General features: G+C 40.6%; 1 protein-coding gene across 2 annotated transcripts in view; it reads right to left on the reverse strand.

Annotated features, from left to right (window-relative positions):
- Nucleotides 1-18,442, reverse strand: part of RNF144B (ring finger protein 144B) — an 88,426-nt gene that overhangs the window by 61,917 nt on the left and 8,067 nt on the right. Inside the window, exon 1 of one of the 2 annotated variants that reach the window (XM_032998898.2) lies at nt 5,001-5,062. The exons of the other annotated variant lie outside the window; for it this stretch is intronic. The gene's annotated coding sequence lies outside the window, so the exon portion shown is untranslated. Of the gene's footprint in view, nt 1-5,000; nt 5,063-18,442 lie in introns of those variants that run through there. 2 annotated transcript variants of the gene reach the window in all.

An 18,442-nucleotide genomic window follows, 5' to 3' on the forward strand; every position in this document is an offset into this window, starting at 1 on the left:
CAAAATCACTAATGCATGCTAGCACTTTGTAGGAATTTCCAATAGGCTTTCCAGGGGGAAAAAAGGAGTGATAGACCCCTCTGTTCCTGTACCCTGTGTCCTTCAAAAAACTGCTGAGCAAAGTGCTAAATGCACATGGTGCAGTCACCTGAAAACCAGTTCTAACCAGTTATTCAGTGGCTCTTCAAGAATAAAATAAATATTGAATACTTTAAAACACTGTTCATATTTAGAATTTACCCTACCTTAAAAAGGGAATAGTCAATAAAATAGGAGACTACCTAGTCAAAGCTACCACAGTAAGAAACCAAAAAACATTACAGAGAGCAAATTAAGAGCTGTTGTGATAACTGTGTAGTGTCTGGTATCAGGAGACTGAATAAAAACACACTGCTGTGTAAAAGAGGTATAATGTCTAAAAAGATGTGCAATTAGGACCAGCTATCACAGGGTTTAACACATTATCTCTTCAGACTCCACCAAACAGGATCATGAGGATCTTTGTTAACTGAAATCAGACAGGCACAGCTGGAGGAGGAAGTTACTGGTGTTCCCAACTGCTCACTTGTGGGATAAATACCTTTGAGATCCAGAGCACCAAACAGTGCACCAAAGTACAGTTTACCTTTTTTTTTTTTTTTTTTTGCCAGACTGCTTGTAGTTTCCTCACTAGCCTCATTCACCCTTCCTTCTGCCTTCCTTTTATTTTGCTTCCTCTCTTCCCCTATATCACAACGTGCAGTATAATGTTGTTAAGCAACCACATTTGTGAATGTCAGAGAAAAGTATCCTTTTGAATTCATTTGGTGGGAACCAGCAGAGTGGCGTACAAGGACCAAAGATGATTCTCTCCATCCCCTCTAAAACTGTGGCTCTTCACAGGTGCATACCAGGCTTGATTTTGAAGTTCCCTTTTGATGCAACTACATATTAGTCTTGATTTTAAAGTTCCCTTTCAGTAAAACTACTGCCTGTGCTTTCTTTTAAACTATTGTGAAGAAATACAAACACAGAAAGCTGTATTTTTATATCAATATTCTAGATGAATATAAAAGGGAATATAGCTTTGCCCTCATGATTTATACTGTCAATAGAAAGCTTTAACTAAGTTACAGTAATACTGTTCAGTTAAATTTAGTTTGTTGTACAGCAAACATATGTGAGCTATAAATCTCAAGAAACAAAAAAATCTGTTTAGCTGTAAGCACTTTTATATCACCAGTGGGCTTAGGTATACTTTCAACATTCTGTCTATTCAATGCTAATGCCAATGGATTAGGCAGATTAGATCTGCCTACCAGTGCAGCTCCCCGATAACTTACAGGCTTTCTATCCACAGCAGGACCTCAATAATTCCATTTTCTGTGGAAATGAAAATGTGTCTTTGGACCAAAAGAAAGCACTCAGTCACTGAGCCATTCACTGAAAGTTTTGTTAGCATCTTAAGAAGACAACCAAACGTTGAAGCATGCCTACCATTCTGTAAGTCACCCTGGGAGCAGCAGGACTAATGAAGACTGTTTTCCCACGGAATTATGTCCTACATTTAGCACCCACAGTGTAACACAGTCCCTGAGCCCTCCAGTGCAACATGGCTGTAGTCCCTAAGCTCCCTCACAGCAGTCATTACTCATACAGTACCTGAACTTTTCCATCACACACAGAGCTCTCTCCTTCCAAGTGTCCTCCCACAGCTTTCCCCCACCACCTCCTCTCCACATCTTCCCCCTTCCTAGAGTCACCACCCTCATCCTCCCTCTGCCACCCAGCTCCTGCCAGCCTTATGCTACATCTGCACTGATGGGTGACCAGCAGCAGTTGAACAGAATGAATTAGACCTGGGCTCTGTCTCCTCCAGTCTGGCAGTAAGTTGGAAAGTGAGTCCCAACATCATTAGAGGGAAGATGGATGGAGGGTGGTTGCACATACTGTGTCTTCTTCAGAAGCTAAAAATCTAGTCTCTTACAAAGGCTGTTGGGATGCTGCCTGGAGGTCCTTTTCAGGAAACACATCAGCTTGACAGAGTTATCAGAAAATTAATCTTTCAAAAATGTCCTAGTATAATTACTTTGCATTGCACAACTTCCACTTTTGGAAGCTTATTTACACTGTTAACTCAGAAGAGAGAAAACAGCCAGTAAGTGTGTTGCTGAGTTTTATGCATTTTATTGAAGCCTTTAAGAAGCAATCTAAAAATATTAGTGCTGCTGCCTCAGACAGAGGTCCTCAGTCCTATGTTCCACCTACGGAAAGGCCTTGGCATGAAGGAACAGGGTGCACTATGCAATTCCTCAAAAAAAGATGGGCTTGTGTCAAGTTTTTCAGTTTCTTCTAGCTGTGAGAGATCAGGATGATATCAACAAGATTTAACATAGTTTTGGCTGCCGTGTTATGAGAGAGATCTAAATAGCAGTCAAATAGTTTTTGCATTTGTATTTTTAAACTGTGTCTTGAAGACTAAAGAAAAATTTTCTCTGTGGAGTAAACATACAATCCAAAAAAATATGGACTCTCCGCAAAACCAACATGCATAATTGGGGGCAAGCCTACAGGATCCAGCTTGTCTTTGGGAATTATTGGGCAGGCTGTCTCTTGAAAATTAAACAAAAGTCAAGAGTGGAAAAACAGAGACACAGTTGTGGATATGCTTGGTTTAGAGAGTGTGCCTGTATGCTTTGCATTGGACTAAAGATCATTTTTTACTACCACCCACATAAAATTTCCCGCTTCCAGCTGAACTACTCAGCTTAAAACTGGGAGACATCAACTTTAGATAATAGATAGGGAGAAACTTATCTATATACCTATCATAGAAAAGTATTTAACTGCAATCATAGTGGCCAACACTCACTTTCTTAGCTTATCAATAAACTACATTTCTATGAAAAGGGATTAGCACTAATTACTGTTGCTTACATGAGTCAGCAGGTATACGGGGATTCCATGAACTTTACCAAAGCCACAGAACCAGAGACCTTTTCAGCATTTCCACCCTTATTGGTATACAAAGTAACAGGAATGGGTTTTAGACAGTTACCACCAGTTCCTACTGGCAGAAGTCAGGGCCTAACATGAACACACTGCCTGGACAGCGCTTTCCTCCTTTCCTTTTCTTTCATCCCACCTCTACAATACAGGAACACATTACCTTTTCCTCTAGAAAAAGCCATGTCTTTGAAGGACAATATTAATATAATTTATTCTAAAAGAAAAAAGGCATTAAGGCAAATAATACTATGTGTGAAAGAGGATATCCCACATTTGTTAAGGTCTCCAATTAAATTTCTTTCATCAGAAAGACAGAGCTCTGAATGTGCTTTTAAATTTTGGCTTGTTGTTGATTATTAAGCTTGGCATATTTTCATTTTTTTTTTACAGAATGTCAAAATGATACTTTTAAGTATTTTTTCCAAAATGTTTTTAACAGAAATGTTGTCAAATGTTCCTTGTTTACAACCAGTTTTTGTTTCAGAATTTATGTAATGCAGAACAAAAATACTCTCCTTCAAAGAGTCCTGTATCAATCTTAATGAAAACTAGCAGTAGGAGTCTATAATTTATCCTCAGACAAGTTAGCATTTTAGAATTACTTGACTCTTCTACACATAAGCCTTTCTCTTCTAGTAATGTGAAATACATTAATCTTTCCTGACTCCATTTGGCACAATTTAGCTTCCTCCTGAAATGTTGCAATTCTCAGCAATTATTTGAATCTTGCTCTGAGACCTAGAATTGCAAAAGATAAAAATATTAAAATATGCTATTTCAATTAGGAAGTCTATATATATCTCTTAATTCACACTAGCAAGAACTGAGTGGAGTTAAAAATGAGCTCAAGCTTTCCAAAATCACAATATTTTGCATTTTATTTTGTACTCAAACAAAGCTTAGTTAAATAGAACTAACCATGACACAGAAAACTGAAATAATTTTAAAATACATTATGTTCTCTTCACTGAGCATTCAGTCTGTTCAGCTCAGTGCCAGCACAGGCTTTCCTTAAATCCTAGACTGCATTCATGGGATAAACTGTTGATTATATCAAAGGAAGCTTCTCCTTGCCAAATTATTTGATACCTGACTCGCATTTTCACTAGCCAAGTGTGTTTTGCAAGCTTTATGAACTGTGCTTCAGCCTATGCTATTCTGGTTCTGTGATAGCTGGAAGCAGCAGCTGAGACAGAGCCAAGCCTGTCATTTTCTAATCTAAGTCACCACATGCATCGTGCTTCGTCAGTGATGAAAAGTAGAAATATAGCAGCCGGACATGTCTTAGGCTGAATAGTATCTTTGGCCATAGTGTCCAGAAGACATTTTAATGAAGTCTAATGTCCGTAGCTCTAATTTGTTTTGTATGCAGCAAACTGAACTACACATACACACTCAATGTAGACCGTGCATTTGTCCTCAAAGAAAACTGGAATTACTTTGATTCTGGTAATTGCCAGGTATAAATCAGTAGTGTTTAGGGAAAGAGAGCCATGCTATCTTCCATGCAATCACTTCAAGGCTCCTCAGCAAGACAGGCAAAACTAACTGTTACTGCCCTGAGGATGAGAAGAAATTAAGTAATTTTGTCCTCATCTCTGGGTCAGCAATATGCAATTTGGGAACATCAGCAGAGCAGAGGTATAAGTGGGGTGGAGGTGGTAGGAGGGGGTTGTGGTAGGTGGTGAAGTTACAGGCTGCAGGTGAGTAAGTGTGAGGACCTGAAAGAGATCTGGAGGGATTCCCAAATATCCCTAGGGAGTGATTACCACCAAGGAGTTACAGGGTTCTGAGTGGGGGGGAGAAGGTTTAGGAGCCATCAGGGATGATTTGGGACCACAGAAGGTTTTCTTCTCTTCCTTCCACCCCTAACCTCCCACCCTCCTCTTCCCAGTTTGAGCTCAGTGAAGCAGACCCCGTTGCCCATTGCTTCCCAACACTGCATCCTCTTCCCCCACCTCTCCCTCTGGCAGGCAAAGCACGCTACTTCCCCTCCCATTACCCTCAGATACCTTTCTCCATACATTCCTTTTCTCTCACTCCCCCTGGGAGTTTCTGGCATGTAAGAACAATAACGAGCTTGATGGGACTTGGAAGAGAAAGAATTATAAAATGGATCAACAGTGTTATTTCCCTGCTCTCTTTGCAGGCTGTTCTGGTCAGTTAACACTTCACTCACCACTGGCCAGAATTTTCCCTGACCGGTTTAGTTCTTCCTTGTAAATTCATAGTCTCCTTATGGATAACAGATATTTTGAGTCACCAAGTCTCAGGAATCTGAAAGGAAAGCCAATTGGAAATATCTCTCTCTGATCTTGAAACAGTTCAAACAGATCTCCTACTCTTGTGCCCACTACACAATTACATTTCTTTACTTCCAAAAATTCCACTTGCAGGCTGAATGTTTTGTACAGAACAACCACACCAAGGGCTAAAAATAAGTTGCATATACCTATGACTGGAAACAGTACAGCAGGGCCAGGAAAATCCAAGAAAACAGGGAGTGTCTGAAAGCCAGAGAAAGTCTCTCAAGCAAAATTACTCTGCTGCTGCCAATATTATTTAACACAGAAAAATCTCCACTGGTTTCTAGGACATTGGTCCCACGAACCAACTGTCTCTCAACCTATCTTTCAAGTCTCATTTGCTTCTTCAATGACTGACTTGCCATAGGGAAAAAAATGCCCTTAATTTTTCTAAATAAGCAACCTACGCATTTTTCACCACAAACTCTTCTCAAAATTAGTGTGTACATTTGTGTGTATGTAAAAGCTTTACATTTCAAAGCACAGTTGCATTAATTTTGGTATATAATGTCAGGCTTCCCTCTGACAATATGAAATTATGCTGCCTAGAGGGATGTAAATTGGATATCATAATAACTAATTCAATTTGTAATGTCTTTTCCTTTCTGCAGTATCAATTATCTTCTACAACACCACAGTGTCATTGAAAAACACTAGAACAAATTACGCACAAGAACCACTTTACAGGGGAAAATCAAGAGGATGTATGAAAAAAAATATATCTGATTACAAAGACTCTGTAAACCAAGACAACAAGATTACTGCTCCCCTACAGCTTATAGAGTGGTCCTACTTTACAGTTTTCCCCATCAACACAGAGCAGGTTTTGCAGCTTTCACCGCACCAAATGTTATCAGTTAACACTGGAATAAACACACTGGGTTCGAACTTCAGTCAGTGTAAGATGACAAAGTCTTTCCAGGCTGCTCTAGAAATTCACACCAGCTAAGAATCATTCCTGACGTTCACAAAATGTATATTGTTTGACCCTTTTTTTGAAAAGCATGTATAAAAAGATTGAAAAATACTTCCAAACAAGCATAGCTACATTTTACATTCACCTCTGTGTACAGTGATCATGTATAGTACAATGCAATGCAGATTTGGGCTTCACAATAAAAGGGCTATTATAAATCAACTACCATGTAAGGAAAAAAATTTAAAGGTGGACAGACAAGTAGAAAGAAATATAAATGATGTAGCTATCTTAAACCACGTGGAATGGGAGCATTAAAAAAATCTTCACTACTAATCAGAAAAATGTATAAAATTTTAAACCAGTTAGATGATTACATATAAAGGCCCCACTTCTCAAAAGCTCAAATACTTGCTACCTAACAGCAGGCTATACTTCTTTCAAAGACACTGATTTATTTTTTCTTGAAAAGGAAAGCTCTACACTATTATAATGAAAACAGTGGTTTTCATTATTTAATTCAAGATAACAAAATGCCTCAGACTCGTCCTCAATTATAAACATGACATTGTATTATTTTGCATTAGCCTAAAGAGCCCTCTAGTGTTCACCTACTGCAAGCATAACAAATTATTTCAAATGACTATGGAACTTCCTTGCAAATCTCTATTAGCTCTACCAAACACCTCTAACTAGTAGAAAAAAAAAAAAAAAATTAGGCACTGGGTGATACACCTGCATGAAAAAAAAAAAATCCATATTTAAAATTGTTTATCAAGATAATATTTCTATACTACTTTCTGTATAATTTTAAAGGACTTGTGTTTAAACAACATTTCAGCCAACCATTAATAATATTCATTGATATATATTTATTTATATATAGAAAAAGAACCCTCAGTCTTCAAAATGAACTAGCTTTCTCGTTTAGTCACCACTACAGAAATTCAGTGACTAAGGGGTTGTACTGCCTCTTTTCCTATAGAGGTTCTGTTCTGTTCAGTTCAGTTCTTGAAGGACCATCCCATCCCAGTTTAAGCAATGAACTACAAAAACCTTCAGATTATGTTGTGTAAAAAAGGCAATATTAGTTTAAGATTTTTTACTCATTCATATGCCTCATTCCCTCATTTGGGTCAACAAAATTGCCTGTAGAGATAAGATATGATCCATGCCACGACACACCCCAGTGCTACTGCAGGCTGTAGAAAAAGCATAGAGAGAGACTATCCGTTCAAGTTCACTATCCACCAACCCAGAAAAGATTTTAACCCATTCATCCACTGAAAAGAGCTGCAAGACAGAGGTGTGGACAATCTGTAAAATTGCACAAAATTTTCTTACGTTTTGTCTAGAGAGAGTCTACTGATAGGCACATGCCATGTGCACCTGTAGGGTGACATATATTCTGGACACAAAGAAAAACCAATCTCAGATATACACCTCATCAGAGCAGCACCTTAAGTTGGGTAATAATAAATGGCATCATCTATCCTTGCTGCATCTCCACACCAAAGACATACTTCAGGACGTATGGTGTCACTGGTCACTCAGGCGCCCCAAAATATATCAAATCCCCCAACGTGAGCTACTTTCCCCATTAGAAGTCTCCCTCTGGTGGGTATTTTGTCTTAGTCACTGAACGTCCGGATTCTCCTGCTCTGGCCTGCTGCCACAGACATTGTCCATGGGGCCGATGAGATCGGGGAGTTAACCACCTGTCCAATCAGGCCCACAGTCTGTCTATCGCGTGGCCACACAAGGGCCAGTGCTGGCACAAAGCAGAAGCCAGAACTCATTGGTAAGGAGAAAGGGCAATAATAATCTCATTTGATGGCACGCTGTCCCACAGGCTTCACCACCAGTGTCCTGACACCTAATCACAGCTCCAATCCGTGCCTTGCAACAGTCTTAGGTAATACACAAATCCCTGCTGCCATTTCTCATGAACTGGCACTTCCAGGTCCTCATTTCTCTCTGGACAGCTAGAAACATCTTAAAATACAATGAAAGGCTCTCCGAGCTCCATCTCTATCTCCATCCTAGCGATATCTACCTGCCCCATCCCTGGAAACATTCAAGGTCAGGTTGGATGGGGCTCCGAGCAACCTGATCTAGTTGAAGCTGTGCCTGCTCATTGAAGGGGGGGGTTGGAATAGATGACTTTTAAAGGTCCCTTCCGACCCAATCTATTCTATGATTTCAAGCCACAAAATAGGATTTAGCTTTAAACACTGTACAGCTCCACCAACAGAGGGAATGCCTCATTCTCACCTTTCACGTCAGCTTTGAGATCAAGCTTGAGATCTAGTTGACAATGCAATTTAGCTGACTTGCAGTAAACACAGGTCAATGAACTCCTAAATGGAGTGTCTTTGAGACCTCACAGCTTCTCCATTGCTTCCTTTGCTTTAACAGACAAGCTTCTACTCCAATTCAGAATGGGGCCTATAGAGGTTTTGGCATTAGAAACAGCTCAAGAAAGCTCTAGGATAGGACTTTTTCCAAAACCACACATATACTGCATACAGTGATCACCTCAGTGATCCCAGGATCTCCTGGACCAAACTAATATCGACTATTTGGAAGGTTCAGACCAATGAGGAAAAAACAAGTATTTCTGTTGTGAGGAAGGGGTCTTCTGGGATGACACAGATAGGAGCTCACAGATCATTAACAGTGACTCTCTCAGACATGGCCCGATTGCCTCTTTAAGGAAGGTGGTCCAGAGAATGAAGGAAGTAAAGAAAGGATTGGACCAGACCAACTGCTTGCAAACCTCTTTCCTGTCTCTTTAGCTCTCTCACCCCACCAGCCATGATATACCCATCCCAAGGCAGTAAGTGTGGAAGAATTTATGAAGGTGGACCTTCAGGGTGCCTGGTATCCCATACAAGCAGCAGGAGCTAGGCAGGCTTGTACTATATCTTTTTTTGTGAGATTTACACAGAAGCAGCAGCCTTTCACCTGAGGATACTAAGTTGAGGAGGTGAACCAGTTTTTCAGAAGCTTTCAGTCCTCACAGGTTTTCTGAGTGAACTGATGGGTCCAGGGAAACACCTTATTTAAATAGTCACTTAAGAGTGAACTGAGTGATCGAAAAATTTTGACCTAAAGCTTTTAGCTTTCTGAACAAGTCCTGCCTCAAGCTCTACACTTGCTTTCCTCTCTGGAATGGCCCTGCATCTTGTGATGGAAGACTGCATCCAGCCTTGTCTGAGCTAAAGAAAGGTGCAGTGCCTGTCTGAACATGAAGCAGTCCACAACCCCACAGAGACATAGCCACTGTGATGCAAAGGTAAGACAACTGCATCTTCATTGCCTTTGCGTGGATTAATTATCATTCCTGTAAATGGACTCACAAGAATTAGACAACACAGGGTGAATATAGCTTTCCATAGATAAAGCAGTCTAATTTGATCCACTCTGTAATCTCCAACCTTGAGTTCATGTTCCTAAAAATGTTTATCAGTACAGTACTTGTAATTGAATCTTCCAGCCCACACTAGTAACAAGCACTACAGATTTCCCAATGAAGGGTGGTTACCTGTTGTCACAGAATGATTACCATTCCCTTTTTTAAATGGAAATTGGTTCTTATCTAAGCAGCTGTAATATCAGAATGAAGTTAGTACAAAATTGTAACCAACTTCCTCTTCTCATCCTAATGTAATCAAGCTACTGTTGGTTACACCTCAGGAACTCTATTTCATCAACTGTAGTCATGATCCAGACCTGAAAGAAAAATATATTCTCTGCACTTAGCATTTAAGAAACTACTTGTGTCCTTACAAACACATGCCAGAGAGTTCTTCTTTACATTGGCCAACCAGTATCATGTGAAATTACATACCCAGACTCTTTAGGGACCTTTCAAAAAAAGAAAAAAAAAAAAAAACAAACACACACCCCAAAACAAAAACAAAAACAAAACCTCAATACCCTGCCACACATACATAGTTTATCTGAAGACTATCTATCTATCTATCTGTCTATCTATCTATCTATCTGTCTATCTATCTATCTATCTATCTATCTATCTATCTATCTATCTATCTATCTATCTCCATCTATCTATCTAGTGTGTACAGAAGCACAGACTGAGCCTTTGGCCTTGGCAAAGGGTCAGATATAACACTGCCACTATTGGAGACAAGAAACTTTCTCAAGAGATTATGAATTTACTTCAGCTCTTACAATCCTCATAGACCCCAATATACATTCAGAATTCTTCAGGACATAGTACCTCTAACACCTATGCCAAGAGTATGGAATTTATGTGCCTAGAGAATAATGCAACAGCAAAGACAAAACTTCTATGTTCTTTAAGCTATAAAAGCGTAACTTCTATGAACCGAGTGGTTACACTGGCAGTTTATTTAGCTTTGATGCAGCTCTTTAAGGTGACTATAACAAAGATCCTCAATCATTTTTTCCTCTAGGATACTTGTTCTCAGCAAGAGAGGCAATTCTTCATCTACAACAAAGCTTTTTCTTTTGGGGAGATAATGCAATAAACACCAAAGTATTTTTGACATTTTATTCCTGCTTCTTTCATAATTCATAGTAGCTTTTGATATTCACCGCATGGTTGCAATTTAAAAAGAACAAGAAATGTAACCCTGCAGTGAAATAAAAGCAAATATATTAAATACTTGTATAAATAATAGTAGATTTCTGTAACTTCTTTATTTTTAGAAAGCCTGTGCAAAAGTTTTGAGAATAAAGTTTCATAGCAAAAATATCCCCTCTAACAGGACTAATATTCATCTCCAAAATGTACATGTCGCATTCCAGAGTCCCTTTAGATTTGCTGCCGTCTAACAACATACTATGTGCAATCAGAAGCACTGCTAAAATAATGGGATTAGGAAGCTCAGCCTTTGTTTGCACTCTATTAAGCATGTTAGACATATGAAAAGCCATTTAGTAGCTACTTGTCCACTCTTCCATTATGAAGAATATAGAATATGTGACACAGTCTTAACTCCCACATGTTTATTTACAGGAGTCTTACTTTAGGGATTTGAAAGGATATTTTTGTGTTGCAGTGATTGTAAAGACAAAAAGCATGAATTATTTTAAATATGGAATGAAAATTTCAGTTCACTGACCTCAGTTATAGAGCATTTCTACAGAAGCTTTAGAACTGTTTATAACTTCCTAGCATTAGCATAAGTTGGTTATCTAAATGTAAATGGAATTTATGTTTCCCATCAGTATCAGTAAAATTATCAAGGGATAATAAGTAGAAGGAAAATACATAAAATCCTGTAGTGTTTTTAAGTCTATGAAATTACTCTATTGAGGTCATTAGCCACAAGGTCAAAGCACATAGAATTTTATGAAGAACGACAGTATCAAAGAAGAAAACCCTGTTTTCCCAAGGGAAATTCACTGCTACTTTTATTCTTCCATGTAAATTAGACTTACAGTCTCAGTGTCCTGTTATGTTTTCCCTCTTCCTGTAACCTCTATCAGAAAATGAAAAAGCAGCATGAAAGAAAGCAGACTGACACTGGAACAAATTAATTATGATCTTCTGACACGGGGGATTGGATTGTTTTATTATATTAAAGATAATACAGATTAATTTTAAAGAACCCTGCTGGTCCTACTTCACAGAGACTATAGATGCCCAAAGAATATTTTGTTAAAACAAGCAATAATTTCCAAGGTCAAGAATGAACTGAACATGCTATTATTTGACAGGAACATTTTCAAATACTTCTGGTGACTTGAAATCATGTTGGGCAGCTGCTATCAAGTCAATTGTCACAAACACAAGGTTTCATTTTCACCCTGACATAGCCCAAAACTATCAACTAGTCTACCCCCTGAGAAAGTATTATACATCCCATTTAGTCAATATTCTTTCCTCTCCTTAAAAATACAGGTCAAGGTAAGGAAAAACACATGTACTACAGATCGCTGTTGAGAGGCAACTCTGCAGAGGGCAACTCAAGCAGTCATGTTTTCCTCATCTCAAAACTGAAAACTGTAATGTGAATATGCATCTTCTGCAAACGCTTAAAAAGAGAACCGTAATTCTGCAATTACAAAGGTTACAAGTACTTATGCGTTTATCTTTTAAATGTACACTGAACAGAAGTCATTCGCAAGATGTAACTTCATACTTTCTATTTCATACACCAATCTTTGACTAACAGCCTTTCTTTGTCACTTCTCAAGCGAGATTTCAGAAATCAATGCATTTTCCTTCTGCAATCAAAAAGGTTTATGGATCTCATAAAATTTTACACTGATCTCTTCAAATGTCCCTAAACCTTACATGCCAAAGGATGAGGCAATGTAAATACTTGCCCAAGATTCTTTCAACCCATTTCAGGTGAAATAAAAGTCAGATGTTAAAAATTTTATGACTGTTTCATGTAAAGTCAAGTCTTTTTATAAGCGCAGGTGTGAACTGAACTCCTGGTTGAAATTGAAGCTATTTCAAATTCTGTGCAACCCGGACCAAAGCAGGGGACTGCTGCACAATGGCAGTACATGCTACTGCCATCATCCTGCCTGCCAGAAACCGCCTGTAGTCCTGGCACACAGTGTTCATTTCCAGTTATAGAGGCTTTAGATACAGTGGCCCCTAGTCCTTCACAGACCTCCCCCAGGTAACCGGCGGCATGGGACGGAATTAGAGTGGTAATAAGTGACATTGTGATTCAACACTTTGGAGCAGATAATAATAGTAAACCACCAGAAAACCAGCAGCCAAATTCCTGGACCTCCGGAGGTGGATGGAGTGCCCACCTCTAAGCAGCGGGTGCTCTCCTGGTCCAGCAGTGCTGCCCCGAGCGCACGTCCAGGGGCTGCCTGCAGCCCGCCCCGGGCTTCAGACAAGCGCAGGTTTAATTCCTTGCATTCAAAGCGCTGTCCCTGATGGCAATACGTGACACGATAGGCAATATTTGGCACAGAAACCTCTAATCGTTAAATGACATCATGAAGCCTGGTTTTATTAAGTGATTAATCACAGTCTTGTATCTATAGTTGTCCTTCCTACAGAAATACACTCCTTTATGTTCATGACTCCAAAGCACACATTACCAACACTGACATAATAAAAAACAAAAAAAAAGGTGCTAGAACTCAAAGCTCCATACACTAAAACCAGCAAGTTTTCTCTTTTAAAATAAACATAAATGGGAAAGCAATAAGATTGGGAACTTTTGAAAGTGTTATTTATTGCACTCATGATATACATTTAATTACTTGCTCAAAGTTTAATTTAAAAAGGAGGGAAGAAACCAACTGCTCTGGAAAGTTTTTCACCTCTGCAGTGCTTCACTCTGTACTTGACTATCTCTGGCTAACATGGCATAGAGTTTTCTTTCCTTCCAGCAGTCTCCTTTTTACTTTACCCTGGCTAAGACCCCTCAGCTTCTGATAGCAACCATTTGCTGAGAAAAACTAGTCTTTGTTTCACCCTCAGTACTACAGATATAGCATACCAAAGAGAGGTACAAAGGAAAAGGATATCGGCTCTTTCTGTGCTGATATTAGTATACAGAACCATAGAATGGTTTGGGTTGGAAGGGACCTTACAGATCACCCAGTCCCACCCCCCCTGCCCCGGGCAGGGCCCCCTTCCCCCAGCCCAGGGGGCTCCCAGCCCCGTCCAACCTGGCCCTGAACCCTTCCAGGGAGGGGGCAGCCACAGCTGCTCTGGGCACCCTGGGCCAGCGCCTCACCCCCCGCACAGGAGAGAATTTCTTCCTCATGTCTAATCTAAATCTGCCCTCTTTCAGTTTAAAACCGTTACACATCTTCCTATCCCCACACCCCCTGATCCAGAGTCCCCCCCCCCCTTTCCTGTCCCCCCTTTAAGCCCTGGGAGGCCGCTCGAAGGGCTCCCCGGAGCCTTCTCTTCTCCAGGCTGAACCCCCCCAACTCTCTCAGCCCGGCCCCCCAGGGGAGCTGCTCCAGCCCCCCCAGCATCTCCGTGGCCTCCTCTGGCCCCGCTCGAGCAGCTCCGGGTCCTTCTGCTGTTGGGGGCCCCCGAGCTGGCCCCAGCACTGCAGGGGGGTCTCCCCAGAGCGGAGCAGAGGGGGAGAATCCCCTCCCTGGCCCTGCTGCCCCCCCTGCTCTGGCTGCAGCCCAGGGCACGGGTGGGTTCTGGGCTGTGAGCGCACGGTGCTGGCTCACAGGCAGTTTTCCACCCACTGATACCCCAAGTCCTCCTCTGCAGGGCTGCTCTCCATCCACTCCTCACCCAGCCTGAGTTTGTGCTTGGGATTGCCCTGACGTATGTTCAGGATCTTGCACTTGGCCTTGCTGAACTCCATGAGGTTTGCCCAGACCCAAGTCTCCAGCCTGTCCAGGTCCCTCTGGATGGCATCCCTGCCCTTCAGCGTGTCACTGCACCACACAGCTCAGTGTTGTTGGCAAACTTGCTGAGGGTGCATTCAAGTAAAAGTAGTAGTCCTAAACCCAAAATAGTATTAGTGAACAAACAATTCACTGTTTTCTCAGAACACTTTCTCCTTTCCCTAGTTGTTAATGTTATGGGGTTGTCTGAGTTGAGCTTGAACAGCTACATATTCCAAGCTCTTCTGTCAGAGGGCCAAGGAGAGAGAACGGATAATGAATTTAATGAATTGGCAAATGATAAATCACTGCTCGGCGGCACTCACCCAGGAGATGGACAGAGAGGCAGGAGCTCGGCAAATCCACAGACACCAATATTCTGGATATTATGACCCCTGAGGGGCCATAATCTCCCTCCTGGCACCCCAAAGGTATCAGCACATGCAGGCTCTCAGACACTCTACACACTGTACCAGCCCATCTTCTCCCTGCATTAATTCCTGCGCACCCTCATACACTAGTGGGATTTCCTGAGCTGATGGAAGACGAGGACCATAAGAGCTCCCTTAATTCCTAGGCAGCAACTTGGGACAAAGTAACGCATGCATGTGTCTGCTGAGGACACGGAACCAGGATACAAACCCAGTGAGGGGACTAGAAGGTAATGAGCTCACTGCTCAAGGGCACACTGCAAAGTTTATGACTTTTTTTAACACCCACCTTTTACAGCTTTTGCAAATTAACACACTGAGCAGGCTGGTGGGAATCAGAGTCATCTATGACATAAAATAAAAGTATTCAAATGTCAAAACAACTAAGTATGAGTTCCAATTTTTAATAGCAAAATAAAATAAATTACAATTATAATATGTCCACTTTTACTATATCAAAATCTAATGTTTTATTCAATAAATAAAATATAGAATTATTTGTACTACTATACATTTGGTTCTAAGCCCACAGTCAGCTAATCTTTGTGGATACTGTAAAATCCCATGACTAAGATTGACTTTATAGACACACAACAAAAGAGAAATATTTTGTAACAGAGCTAAAAAAACCAGAAGTATTCAAAAGAACTAAGGGATTCAAATGCAGTATTTTGTTTTGTTAATGACAAAGTATTTCTGGTTCTTATTACATTTTCCTTTCATGTCAAACAAAACTTGTCGATTCAAAAGCAAGCAGTTAGAACTGTGAAGAAATAAAGCACCACTGAACTGAAACTTTACTCATACTGTAATTTTTTAATTGTAAATATTTAGATGTGATGTAATACAACGTCTCCAGCATCCTCCAGCCTGGTGCAACAGCGGGCTTCCCCTAAAGAGCAGCTCCTGTTTGCCTCCTTCCCCCTCACCTCTCCCTTCCTCAGGCTTCTCTCCACCAGATCTAGTAACTGTGTGGCCACAGACAGTCTGGCAAGCTCATCCCACAGAAACTGTAGTCAGTCTTCTGCCAGCCTCCAAAAAAGAAAGAAGAGTTTTCCATCAGACCAGTTTACTGCACTTCTCTTGCCCCACGAACAGAGGAAGTGCATGAACAGCTACAGAAATTATTAGAAATCCACTTATTTCTGTGGGAGCTGCAGTCGGACCAGACAGCATCACATCCAGCCACATGCTCAGGACATAGTTCTAAGCTAAAACTGACCTCATTTTATGTTGCCCTCTTTTCCTCCCCCCCTCCCTCAAATGATGGTCCTGACTCCTCACTCGTGCCAGAACAGCACTGGTGTAGGCAGATGACCTGCAAGATCTGGGAGCTGATCAGAACCTTAATCCTACAATGGAAAAAACCTGATCCCTTTCCAAGCAGACCGTGTCTATTATGCAGTTAATCACGTCGTTAATGAACGCTAGCAGTAGCACAGAAGAGGGCTGTGACACGTGGTGGGTGGGCAGGGGGAGGACAGGGATGCCGCCCCTCCAGCAGGAGCACAGATTTACAGATGTCGATGCAAAATCGAGGGTGAGCGGGATTCCTCCAAGGGCCCAGCACGTAGGTGAGGAAGGAGAGGAGCTCCATCTCGTGAGGCGAATAGGCACAGGCCGGCGCGTTCGCTCTCTGTGAGCCTGAACCAGTCCCCGTTGCGATGGATGAACACCCAGGCAGATGTGAAACTTTCCTGGGTTTCAGGGGGGTTTATGTTTTCTGCACCCTTTCACTTCATAGTGTTATTCTTTTTCTTCTGACAGTTTAATGAATGATACAGTAGAACAGTCCCACTGAAGCAGCACCACTTTTGCAGTGAAGAAACAGGAGTTCTCTTCCTAGTCCATTACTATTTACTAAATAAACCCTAACATTTTATTTCTCTGTATCTGTTTTTTCCTAGTTCATTACTATTTACTAAACAAATCCAATCATTTTACTTTATCTGTTTTGGCTTTTTTTTTCCATCCTCATCTTATTGTACACTGGAAGCATCTGGAAATCTACTGACATATGAATGTAAAATAACTGTACATGCAACATTCATCCCTTCACCCCTCTCCTCATCAGCTATAAACTTGTTAATTCTTTTTAAAAATAACCTATATACTTGCATTTTTAAATAGCCTAAAACGCTTGAGTTTTCTTGAACTTTTTCAAATGCACATGAAAATGACAATTGGCATAAACAAAGATACACAAGCTTGCATATTATACAATCTTTGCCAGAATAAAATGCAACACAGAAAGGTGAGATGGGCCAGTTCTCAGCTTTGTAAAGGCAGAGACAGAATGCAAGTAGTGAAAAAAAGGGCATTCCAAAAAGAAGTTTTAGAAGCCCTAATATACTGTAAGAATGAAACAAGTCATTTACATGAGAAAAGACAGAATATAAATGATTTCAGGTCGATGAACAATACTTACACTAGCCTGGACAGAAGAACCCCAGGCACAAAACCAGGTTTCCTCAGAAGAAAGTAGAAACCAACACCTAGTAGCACTTCCAAAAAAGCTGTTTCCAACTGCTCTGAACTGTTTGAATTCATTTTCAAGACTGTTTTTCTGAGGTCAGGAGCAGAGTCCATGCCAAAGAATGTGATCTGTTTCGTTAGTCAAAAGGGAGTATTTAGTTTGGGAAGCACCAGGAATGTTTAAGGGGGCATATTTTGGGGCTTTCTGCAGGTTACTACCATGAAAATTCCAGATTGTTGGGACTAAATTACAGGAAAAGAAAGTGATGTGTGACTACTTAAAGGTTATAAACAAGTTTAATATGCATTACTACACACCAAGTATGAAAAGTTGTCAGTGTTCCTAGCCAGAACCACGTAAACGAGAAAGATTCCGTATGTTCATCCAAATCAATCTGTACAGAATTTAATTATAATTCCAGAGAAAGAAGAGTGCCTTATGCCACCACTAACTGCATTCAGACTTTCCTCTTGCACAGAATCTTTGCAGGATGGCCTCACTGCACGAGTATCTTTGGCATCAGGGATGTCCACAACAGCTGACTTTTGTAATGCTGGAAGAGTGTGGAAAGATATAAAAGGATACATGACCCTGCGTGAATGAAAAAGGACTATCTACACAAAGAAGCTACTTAATATTAATTGAGGGGAGGAATTTACAGCACATATTCAAATACTCAATAACTCCTTACACATGCAATCAGTTGAACACTCCAGGATAATGAACTACTTCACATTCAACAAGAATATTCAATAATACCCAAAACAGGAGCCAGTGTGCAGCAGCGGGTGTTGTGTACATCCTGCCTTATGCCAGGGCAACTTCTTTTGGAAGACACATCTCCAGTATCAGGAAAATAAGGAAAACAGAAACTTAAAAAAAAAAAAAAATCTAAACAGTTTAACTTAATGCCTTCACTTTTTGCAGATTTCCAGGAGAGACCACACTCCTACTTCACAGTTTGTAGACAGAAAGTTCATTTACACAGAGATGATCATGC

The sequence above is a fragment of the Tyto alba genome, unplaced genomic scaffold (genome assembly GCF_018691265.1).
Source record: "Tyto alba isolate M040663 unplaced genomic scaffold, T.alba_DEE_v4.0 Super-Scaffold_48, whole genome shotgun sequence".
NCBI classification, from domain to species: domain Eukaryota; kingdom Metazoa; phylum Chordata; class Aves; order Strigiformes; family Tytonidae; genus Tyto; species Tyto alba.